This window comes from Saccostrea echinata, unplaced genomic scaffold (genome assembly GCF_033153115.1).
Source record: "Saccostrea echinata isolate AGI-Se365-2 ecotype Australia unplaced genomic scaffold, CSIRO_AGI_Sech_v1 ptg000049l, whole genome shotgun sequence".
In the NCBI taxonomy this organism is placed as follows: domain Eukaryota; kingdom Metazoa; phylum Mollusca; class Bivalvia; order Ostreida; family Ostreidae; genus Saccostrea; species Saccostrea echinata.
Window position 1 is genome coordinate 1,538,391 of NW_026889798.1, and position 12,376 is coordinate 1,550,766.

The following is a 12,376-nucleotide window of genomic DNA, read 5'->3' on the forward strand; positions in this document are numbered from 1 at the left end:
CAAATTTTTCAGACGATAGATTAGAAGAAGAATCTAGACTTACATCTAGAATAATCCGGGCGGCCCCCTTTGTAAATATTAAAGAAGATGGGTTCACAAGGCGGGTGAAGTGCCTATAGGTCTACAAACATGAAGTGAAAAATGAAATCTCAATTATATCAAAATTTTCTTTGATATTCATCTTACATTAAAGTATACTTTATGTAAAATCTCTACAATTTACAACAATCTCACAAAGACTGAAATTATTTGCCTATGAAATAGATACACACACTAAAGAGGACACAAAGGATCATTTTCTCATACTTCAACAAAAATTTTTGATATGAGTGGGTCTTTGCTCCATTGTTTGAAAGTTAATTCTAAAAGTTTGCATAAAAATATACATTTTTTGGTTGACAAAAATATCGAGCAAAGACTCACTATACCTCAAAAGTACACTTTTATGACAAAGCATTCGCATCTTTCCGAGTACTTGAAGTCCATTATTCACAAACATGATTTAAATGCCACTATTCATCAGGAGCTGTGTAGCTTAGTGGTTAGCGTGTTAGTTTCATAGCAATATGATACTCCGGATTTTTATTTCTAGAGTCCGAATCCCGCGAATACCACTTTATTTTTTAATAAAAGAATACTTTTTCCCGAGATTTTTTTTCTCAGAAAAGTTTTGTGTATCATAATTTAATAAATTTCAACAATGAGAACTTTACCTTAAGTGCTTAATTCACAAATTGAATATGATTTTTTAATATATGAAGCTATAACAAGATGAAACACTTCCTTTTAGCTTGGCTTTGTGGTGGATTATAGGTCGTTAATGATGGCTTCATGATTGTCTTTAAGACACCATTAAGCACCTCTAAGCTATCTTTAAGTAATAAATACACAACTATTAAGTTACCATTAAGCCATTTCAAAGTCCTTAATGGGTGCTTAAAGGTAGCTTAATGGTGGCTTATAGGTGCTTAATGGTAGCTTCTAGACAGTCACCATTAAGCCACTATAAGCCAAACTTATAAGTGCTTAATGTCCAAACTCCATTAAGCTACCATTACACTACCTTCAAGCCACATAACGTCACCATTACGCAGTCGATAAAGATGGTTTTATGGGTAAAATATTATTTTTATAATGATTTCATCTCGCAAATAAAAAATGTCAAGTTTACACATTTGTTAATTTGGCAAAAATGATGTAAAAGAAAGAAAAGTTTAAAAAAAGAGAAAAAAAAGAAAGAAAAGAAACTCTCCCGACAGGATTCGATCCCACGACCTTCGGACTGTAAGGTGAACGCTTTAACCACTGAGCTATTGGGGTTGTTGAATTATGAAGGAAATATAAAGCCTTTATTTTTAACAGAATTTGTTTGGACTGGTATATGTATTTTTTTTATGTTTATATTTATTAAAAAATATTATTAATAATTATACTTATATTTAAAATAAAGCTTTTATATTACATTAATTTTTTGATTTAAGTAATGAAATACCTCGCTCTGTTATTTGCAGTTTTATAAGCAGGAAAAGATTGAAATTCAACCTGTCAGATATAACACAATTTTATTATTAAAAAGGAATAAATCCTCGAAAGAAAAAGATGGGAAAAAACAGATTTTAGTTCTTATAAATATGCTGCGGATACTTACGGTTTTTTGTGTGCTGAATAATTGACAATCTTTACATCACAATTAAGTTCATGACATTTTTTTTTTACATGTCGTCTTCAGTTTTAATTCTTTTTATATCATAATGGGTATCAAAATAATTGTCGTTTTGCCTACAATCATAATTTATAATTTGTTATATGGTTCTTAATTTGAAGCCCTTTACCGGTATATGGTGACTTCTCTGTATGAGTGAGAAATTCTCGATACAATAGACAATCAATCAATTAAAAAAAATAACAATTCATTACAAAAAAGGACCTATCAAATTTATTTTTGGTTAAATTGAGATTTAACGTATAGTTGCTAATTCTTTGATTGTTAGCTATTTCCGTACATGAATTATGGAGATAACGAACGGAATTCAAGCACATAATTCCAGTCAAATAATACAAATCAGAAGAATAGCAAACACTGACCTCTTAAACATCAGGGGTTGGATCAGGTGCCATGGAGGAGTGAGAACCCCCTGCCGACAGATCACACCGCAGTGTGCTCCTTGTCAATAGGAAAATAACGAAAAATATAAGTAAATTACTACATACGTAAGGGAATTTGACGATTGAAATATGGAAGGCATCAAGTTTATCTTAAAGTTGGTAGAATACCAATAACATATTTTCTAGTAAAATATCCAAATATTGAAGAGATGTGTTAGATTCTGTGGTATCTTTTATTTCAAGCTCACTGGGATATGTCGAGTCGACATATGAATGAAAGTAATTTAAAAAAAAATACGTCTGCTAATTACGGGGCACAATTAGTACCTGGAAATTCCGGCAGATTGTTGAAAGACCTGGGCTCCAAAAAGCACATAGATATTTGTCAATCAGAAATTTGAGCATTTTTTTAAATATCAACTTCAGAGTACTTGTGTTTCAGAGTGTTTCTTACCAAAAATATTTTGCAAATGACCAATGACAACGTATGTATATTTACAGGTATCATTTCTGATGAAAAAGCGGCTGTCAATTATGTCAAAAAGCCTGGACTTAAATTTATCTCGGGGAAAGGTTTTATAAAGTGTTAAAAAAGTCTTACGTATTGTGTTATTGATTTTGGTGAAATCTGATAATTTCAACTTTTCTAAAAGTTCCTTGGAGTTTTAAAGTATACACATTTGATTTACGTCACTTCTTTAATATACTGTTGTGCAGTACTCCAGAAGTTCTCCATCATTCCTGTTAATATTTTAGTTAGGAGTAAAGAAATAGTCTTGGTGGAACAATTACTGGAACCGACTATACACATGTATCTTTGTTTGTAAACATTTTTATGAAGTATGAGGCAATTCAAATTCATTTTGTTTGATGGAAATATAAGAAATATTTAAAATTGACATATATTACGTTAATATGGACGATATTAACACACTTTAAAAAGAAATATTTTTTTTCAAAGTGCGTTTACTTGGTCCCAAATTTAAGGCACTTTGAAAAAAAATTTCAAAGTGCGTAATTTTTCAAAGTGAGTTGTAACACAGTACAAACTGATCGTGTAATCTATCTAATTCTTTGTTCACTTCTGAATTATTGAACACAGAATAATAGATGGTTTTGAAATTGTCCCTAAATTGCGTCTTGCAAGTTTTAGCATTCATGTGATTCTTTTTAATCAATTCTGACAAAGTAACAAAATCTTCTTTTTTATTTTTGGCCCATTTCCTGGCTTAATCTTTCACAGAATATGATATGTATGTAATTATGACGTCAGTGGAAAGACAGAGGTTCCCCAATATATTTTATCCTTAAAAAAGAAGTGATTTAAGGTCCCCATTATTAACTATATTTACGTCGCCAGTAATAACGTGTTCAGCAGGGTAATAGATTAAAGAACATGTACACGTTGGAAGATTAAGTTTCAGATGTTCGATATTTAGGTCCTGTAGAGTTTTCTTGTAATTAAAAAGTTTGGAAGAAATACAAGGTGTGGACTTAAGCTTGAGATATGGTGGAATACTAGACTGACCCTTTTGTGAATTAGTATATAAGTTATATTAACCGTGTCAATTCTTTTGTTTGGATACTGAAGTTTAAGGGAAAAATTGGTCGTTTTAGCAGTATTTTCTTCCGTAAAAAATGACGGTTTAAAAAAACCTATGATTTGCAATATGTATAATCACCGATCAGATCCAATCCTGTATTCTGATGTCTAAGAATCCAAAAAGTAAACTTTCCTTTGACTTTTTCAAAGAATAATTAAAAGTTTCAAAGAAACAAGAGTTCATTAGACTTATTATAGTATCAGAGTATATATTATCAGAGAAAATAAATTTTTCTTAAGAAGAAACCTATTAAGCTGAAAGTTCCACTTATATAATTATTTCTTATAAATGCCATAAAATAGACAAAAAAAAAAAAAAAAAAAAAGACAAAGAAAAAAAAAACAAACAGAAAAGTGAGAAAAGAAAATAAAAACAAATAAAAAAAAGTTTAGGCGCTCCTTAAATGAAGCAAAAGAATTGAGTAATTTACATATGGCATGCATGCATAAGATATTTAATATTTTAATACGATGATACAGAAAAAAAATAATTTTGCTGTTACATGTGATAAAGGTTTAAATCAGATCTCTGATTTATATTCCTTTAATTCTTTTTTATGTATATGTGATTTAAGTTTTTTATTTCAAAGAGTGAAGAGTTACTCTAATTGTGTTCACTTAGTAGCACTGGCTTTCGTTTAAGGAGTGCTTACCATCATTAAAATCAGTAATATCTTTTGGTACATTTTAAAAACGTTTCAGAACAGCATATCAAAATGACAACACACATTGGAAAAGCTTGGATACACACGGAGTCCCACAGAATCATTGGATAAGAAACCATCAAATTGCGGCAAAATTGAGGAATTCGATGTCTTCCAACTCCATTCAATGGAGACCGTCAAGTTGCTGTCATAAAGTGTCAGCGAAATTTTGAAGAAAGAAGCGTCTTGAACACAGAAGAATTTTCCGAATCCAAAACAGAAGTTGATCATGGAAGAAACGCAACGAAAATCTGAATGCGTAAGAAACTGAGTCAGGGACCATAGACAGGGAAGCGGACACTCCTGGTATAGAAAAATACAGTATGTTCGGCACTCAACCCACCCGAGTTTAAAAGAGGACAACACGGTTTAAAACATCGCAGAAATAAAAGTGGAAATGCAGAGGCCATGAAAAAAGATGTATCCCAGGGAATATACGTCATACTTGCTCCGATCAAATTTTGTTTTGTAATCCAGCAAATATGTTTAATAGCAACGTTAAAGAGACAGTATACATATACATGTATATCTTTGGTATGACCAGAAAAAAAATACAGGCTTCTACGTTTGAGCTTTTAATGACATATACATGTAATTGATGTTTTATCCTATAGCGAAAGAACAAGAAAACGACTATGTCATGAACAACGGTGAGCCGTTATGCCTTAGGACTTCAAAGAGGCTACTCCATCAAACAAAGACCCAATGAAAAGATACGTCTTTTTTCATAATTGCTATCGGCGGTTTTGTTATCATTGATAACGTATAAGATACCCTGGTGTTTACAAGCCAATTCTAATGAGAGTTGAATCGTTAATAACGGGGTTGTTCAAGATTTGCATATATACATCGTAAAATATTACATGCATAAATTTGCATAGATAAGGTGTGGTATGCCTAAAATAACATGATTTCAGCTTAAAACCTGGTTTTATTCGAGCACCTATTATCTAAATTAAAATATTAAGTATCGTTTTTGTGTCACCTGCAGAGCTGAGCGGCACTTAGGGATCACTTAATCCGGCGTCTGTCTGTCTGTCCGTCTGTCACACCCTGTATCTCGAGAATTGTAAGAGGTATGAATTTGACATTTTGTGCATGTATTGCCTGGCATTATGGCTTTTGTAAATTACCATGGTTCCTGACCTTGTGACCCTTGACCTTTGACCTACTTTTCAAAATAGTTTATAGTGTTGAAATATAGCATATTTGACATGAAAGAGGTAAGTCTATGCTATTTAGCATGTGCAATGTATGTCATAAGATATTATAAAAAATCCAATCATTACAATCCACGTGACCTTTGACTTACTATGCAAAGAATACCGCGGACAGTTTAATTTAACTTATTACTTTTGAATTTTAAGAGGAAGGATTTCGATCATTAGCATTTATACATGCTCCTGTACTTTTAAACTGTATGATATTCAGTTACCACACAAACTATTAAAAACTATGAAAATACACCGGGATCATATTCCACAATGGATCATGTCATAATTGCAATCAGCTTCCCATCCCTGAATTGGAAAATACAGGAGGACAGTGACCATCTCTGAAATAAGGGTAATTCAGGGCACATCAGGAAAACACCCCATGGGATAAAGTAAAGGAAATTTAAAGTATCTTTATTTCAATTAATTGTATAAGATATTTCTTCGGATCAACCATTTTTTTTGGAAAGATGGGGATTCTAAGGGTAAATGAGTGTACGAATAAACAACCCTACATAAAAGAAATGTATCATGGTATTCAATTGCCACATGTAAGAGAAAAAATATTTTGGTACTAAATTGAATTTTTTATAGGGCCTCACGCAAAATTACGGGTAACCTTTAGTCGTAACTCTAAATGTCCGTCTGCCTGTATGTTCCTCTTTCATTCTTACGTTCACATTTTTTTGGTCTCACAACTTTTTTTATGGTTGTTCGAATATATCAAAATTTTTACTGGTTAAAAAGATTCTGAGATATATTTTGATACTATTTTTTTTTTATCTCATTCGGTTTGGAGCAGGGTTGACTGGGTAGATTCCTTGTTTCATACACAAAATAAATAGGCAAAAAGGGAGAACTGATGAAAATGTTTGGAAAGCCATAGGTGACCCCCATATCATGTTCTATATGTTTCAATGTAAATCAATCCTGGCCAGTCAGGATGGCAATCATGACCATGGTAAGATTTCAAATATAACCAAGCCATGATTTTTATCATCTTGACCAAGTCAGGATTGATAACATGACCAACCTATTTTCGCCAATCAAGATTTATAACATGGCCATGCTATCTTGGTCAAGTCAGGATTGATAACATGGCCATCCTATCTTGGCCGGCCATCATTGATAACATGACCAAGTCAGGATTGATAACATGGCCAGTAATCATCTTATCTTGGCCGGGTCATGATTCAATGTTGAACAAGTAAGGATTAATAACATTGCCAAGTCAAGATTGATAACATGAACATTTTATCCTGGCCAAGTCAAGATTACATGGTCATCCTATCTTGACTGGATCATGTTTCAATGTTGACCAAGTCAGGATTGACAACATATGGCCATCCTATCTTGGTCGGCCAGGATTGCATTGCGCCAGGATATATTATTTCCAAACGCAGCCGAGATTTCTTCATGTGTTAATCCTGGCCAAGTCAGGATGTATTTCTTCAAACGCAGCCAAGATTTCTTCAAGCGTCAATCCTGGCCTAGTCAGGATAACTTTGCGCCAGGATGTATGACTTCCAAACGCAGTCACGATTTATTCAAGCGTCAATCCTGGCCAAGTCAGGATGTATTTCCTCAAACGCAGTCAAGATTTAAGGTTATAATTGCATTGCGTCAGGATGTATGACTTCCAGACACAGTCATGATTCGCTTTAGTAGGAAAATATGTTAGCGCTTCCCTAACGCCGAAAAACCGCTAAAATGTGTATCGGGTTTCTCCAGCCTAGCTAACAAGTAAGGTAAGTTCAGGTGATTTTTCACTTGTAAATCTTTATGAATAGCTTAGTTTGCTGTTCTACATATGTATTTTACGTAATGATTCTTTGGAACAGCATTCCAACAACCAAAGACATTCTGCAGTTTTCATCGAGGAAATTCGAATTTGTCTACCGACACATTTGTTATACAATTAAAATAAATGGCCTTTAATTTTCTATGCAGTTACAAACATGAAGGAATATGGTATTTTATTTGCATTTAGAATCAAGTTGTTTTACAATACATTCAAAAGAAATATGTTTACTCTCATTCAAATATAGAACTTTGGGCATAGGCGTCGGAACCGTTCGGGCTGGGGGTGGGGTGGGCTTACCTTTTTTCGTTGGTTTAGCCCTCCACTTTAAATTAGCCACCCCACTTTCAATTTGCTGCGACGGCTATAATGGGGCTAAATTGGAAGGGGCTTCATCCTGCTATATACAGATAAATTACAACACCTACTGCATTATATTTTTGCAATTTAAATTTAAGCGTATCATTTATATACATTTTTTTTCTTTTTAGTACCAAGTAACAGTGATTTGTGTGTAGTGAACCATCAACATATTAAATTACAGATCCATACCAAGACTGCAGGTGATAGATATATGTAGGTAGGTTTTCTTTTACTTCTTGAAATTTTGGGCAAATACATTAAATTTGAATTTTAATCATGTCTTTTTATGAAAAGATGCTTTTATTACACGTATTCCTATTAATTAAATAAAAAATAATTAGTAGCAAACAATGTTCGTGCGACTTCTTGTATTGGAAAAAAATATTGTTTCTTGAAAATTCTAATATACATGTACATGTATCCTTTTATATTATTTGCAGATACACATATATATGACTAATGCATGTATATTAAAAATATATTAACTATTAATAGAATTTTAGATTGATGCATGCTGACTTGGGACTCTGGGTATGGAAAACCATTTTGCAGTAATTAGGAATGTGCAGCTGAAAATGGTATACTTCATTTACAAGCATTTCAAATTTATAATTGTCTATATCTATTTTCTATTTGTTTTGACAAAAAGGAAACCAGCAATCATACATAATGGAATTATTTTATGTCTTTCAATGTCAAGGTCAAAGATCAAAGGCCAAGACTGATGTCAGCTTGAAAGAAACCACTCTGTGTATTGGGTTTGCAAGATAAAAGAATTAATTAATGCACCAGTTTCATCAAGTCCAAAGGTCAGTACAGTAAAACACGGTTAATGTGAACATGCTTACAATAATTTGATGCTTATAGCGAATTGATTTTCATTGTCCTTGGCTTTAAATCACATTGTGAACCTAGCAGATATATTAAATAATGTTTGTAATGAAGTTAGCAACTTGCATTGATTTTCATATTTTTTTTAATTTACATATAAAGTTACAACATGATAATCATACAAGTTTCTATTTGTATTGCTAATCATGTATTGTTTCTTCTTATTCGAAGATCGAAAAGCACCATTTAGGTCAAGGTCAACTCCAAATATTGGTTAAAACCTAATTTGTACCAACAACTGAATCCAGAAGAGGGCAGTCTTGATAGGACACCCATAAAAGAGCTAAACAGGTATAGTTTACCAATTTCAAGTTCAGAGGTTTGTACATATTGTTCAAATTGGAGTTTAAAATCAGATGGGGACCAAACTATTTTAAGAGAAATTGTTTTTTAAATATTTTTAGTCACATTTTTGCTCTAAACTTTGGAATATGCACTGAAATGGATTAAATTTTTTTCAGAGCTTGGCAATAAATGACAACTCTACCAGTTTCAGAATCACCGCTCATCTATTGAGAGTATTTTTGTTTGACCTACACAGATGTTGATGTGTAAAGAAAGAGATCTTCACTGAATTATTTTTACATAGAATTCAATCTTCTCAGATTAAGCTGTTAGCTCACGAGAGCTTTTCTGATCATCCATTGTGCAGCATCTGTTTGTCTATAAACTGTAATCATTTCAGACTTCTTCTTGAAAACCACAGGTCTCCCCTTTGAAGAGGAGATTTTCAAGAAGGGAAAAAATTGGGTGGGGAGAGGGATTATTTAAAAATCTTCTCAAGAACCTCCTGGTCAAAAAGTTGAAAGGTTTATGACAAAGGATAGTGTGAATTCTGATTTTTTCAAATTGTGCCGATCATGGGTAGCTAGGCTACAATTGATCATTGATTAATGAAGTTTAGAGAGTCTAACACAGGTTTGTGCTATCAATCACATTTTGCTTTTGCACAGCTTCCTCCATGGTTCAATTTTCAAATGTGAAGAACCCTGGGTAGCATAGTTCCAAGATGGGGATCTAACTTTAACATAAAAATATACAGAAATTATTTTTTTTTATTTTAACTTGGTCATTAAATCAAAGCACAAGGGGGTATGTTGGGGCTAAAATAAGAGGTCAGTTTTACATAGGAATTGATTAGTCGAGCATCCTCAGGGTAGTGCAAAATTAACTTCGTTTGAATCGTGGCCCTTTAGGTGGATTCATAATGGGGGATCCAAGTTTTGCTGGGGAATAAAGAGAAGAAGTCTTTAACAATCTTCTTTTGAAGAACAATAGGGCCAAGACTAATCACGATGCATTTGGCCAAGTGTAAAAGCTATACAGGGGCAAATTGCTTTCATAAGATTGAAGAAATATTTTTTTTATTTGAAATATTCAAAAGAAAACAGGACCAAAGTAACTCAGGTGAGCTATGTGGCTCATGTTTCTTTGTTTATTGTATATGTGTATAGAGTATTGTTTTGTTTCTCAGGCAAATACTATGTAGTATGAAAAAAAACTTTTATTCTTGCATTTTAGTATTGTTTTTTAAAATATCTTAAAAAGTCCTTGATACTGAAAGAAATAAATTAGAGTACTATTTGTTCGTGTTAAAGATAATATGCATTTTACATCTTGTTTACAACATTTTACTTTTTGGGGGGGGGGGGGGTTGTTGCTGTCATTTACCTTTGCATATGTTATTTACAGGAGGCCTATGGGCCTTGAATCGCTCTTCTGATAAACTGTACAACTTATCACTTCTATTTGAAGCCTCTAAGTATCCTGTATATTTAGATAAAGCCTTGAAATTCCAAACGTAGGTCATCATGACCTACATTTTAGATGAAACACTCTGAGAACCCAAGATGATTCTAAGCCAATTAGTACCTGAGAGTAGATCATGGTGACCAACTATCTCTTGTCATTCTCTGAAGACCCTAGATGCATCAACTAAGTCTGATGATTCTAAACCAATTAATGCCTAAAATATTTAATGATAATCATAAAATTTCAAAAGTAGGTCACAGTGACTTACTTTTCAGATGGCATACTTTGAGGACCCGATATGCATCAACTTACAAAGTTTGATGATTCTAAACCAATTAGTACCTGAAATATTTAATTATAACCATAAAATTTCAAACGTAGGTCACAGTGACCTACTTTTCAGATGACATACTTTGTGGACCCAATATGCATCAACTATCAAAGTTTGATGATTCTAAACCAATTACTACCTGAAATATTTAATTAAAGCCATAAATTTTTCAAAAGTAGGTCGCGGTTACCTACTTTTCAGTTGGCATTCTGATAGGACGCATGATGCATCAACTGACAAAGTTTGATGGTCATAGGCCCTAAAGTGTTCAAAATATGCCTCTGAAACTACTTGAAAACAAATGCCTGCAAAACTCAAAAAGTAGGTCACTGTGACCTACATTATGATAAATGTGTGGTTCCAAGATGCATCAACTTACAAGATTTGATAATTCTTATCCTCACAGTATCTGAAAAAATGAACTTAAATGTTTTGGAAAATTCAAAAAAGTAGGTCAAGGTGCCCTACTTTTCAGTTGACGTTCTACTAGGACCCAAGATTCAACTGACAAAGTTTGATGATCAATTTGAAAACGAATGCCTGCAAAATTCAGAAAGTAGGTCACTGTGACCTACTTTTGAGTCAGCATGATACGAGGTCCTAAGGTGCATCAACTATCAAGATTTGATTATCCGAGTCCTTATAGTAAGCAAAATATCAAAGTTTTAACAAAACATAATTTTTGGTCAACTTTGAAGTGACGTCGAAACCGTGCACTTTGCCTCAGGGTTATACATGTACCTTGCACAAATTTTAATCTACAACATATCCTCATCCTTGTATGTAAGTTTGGAGATTATCTACCCTATGATTCTTGAGAAGATTTTTAGCAACCAGTACTTTTGTTTTTTTTCCCCTAGTTATCTCCCCTTGTTTTGAGGTCACATTCCTTGTTTTAGTACAAATGAGAGCCCTTGGGCCAAGGATACTCTGTGACAAATTTGACAAAATTCGGCCTAGGGGTTCTAGAGACATAGCCCATATTCTAAAAAGTTTACACACACCGCACAAATGGCCATAGCATTAGCTCTTTGAGCCTTTGTGCTCAACACTAAGAAGGAGAGAGGATTATTTAATAGAATTAATGCATTTTCACTATATTATAGAACCCCACCCTTACACCAGAACTTCTAACCCAGGGGACATGAAACTCACAATTCTGGAAGAAGCACTCTTGCTCATCATAACTATACACTTGGTTTCTTTGCTTTAAAACCAGGAGCAGAATAAAATATTTTCAAAGAAATTATGCTTTTTCACTATATAATCACTAAAGCCCCCACCCCCTTCACCAGAACCCCTGAGCCAGGGGCCATGAAATTTACAATTTTGGATAAGGCAAAGGTAACAGTTTGAATACTTTATGTTTAGGAGAAGATTTTTGAACATTGCATTAATTTTAATGGTCTGGCCCCCTGAGACCCAACAGGGGCAGGGATCATGAAATTCACAATTTTTGTCCCCCTTTTTCTAAAGATGCTCTATACAAAAATTTGATGAAATCGGTTCAGTGGTTTCAGAGAAGAAGTTGAAAATGTTCAAAAGTTTACGACCGATGAACGAAAACGGACGAAAAAAGATTGCAGTAGCTCACCTGAGTGACTCAGGTGA

General features: G+C 33.4%; 1 protein-coding gene and 1 long non-coding RNA gene across 2 annotated transcripts in view; one reads left to right on the top strand and one right to left on the bottom strand.

Annotated features, from left to right (window-relative positions):
- The window catches only part of LOC133203253 (probable serine/threonine-protein kinase pats1), a 111,516-nt gene that overhangs the window by 10,280 nt on the left and 88,860 nt on the right, over positions 1 to 12,376 (bottom strand). The gene's annotated exons all lie outside the window — the stretch shown is intronic.
- Positions 8,302 to 9,221, top strand: LOC133203216 (uncharacterized). The gene is made up of 4 exons (XR_009723356.1): positions 8,302 to 8,369; positions 8,492 to 8,600; positions 8,854 to 8,973; positions 9,144 to 9,221. It is a non-coding gene; the product is annotated as an uncharacterized LOC133203216 (long non-coding RNA).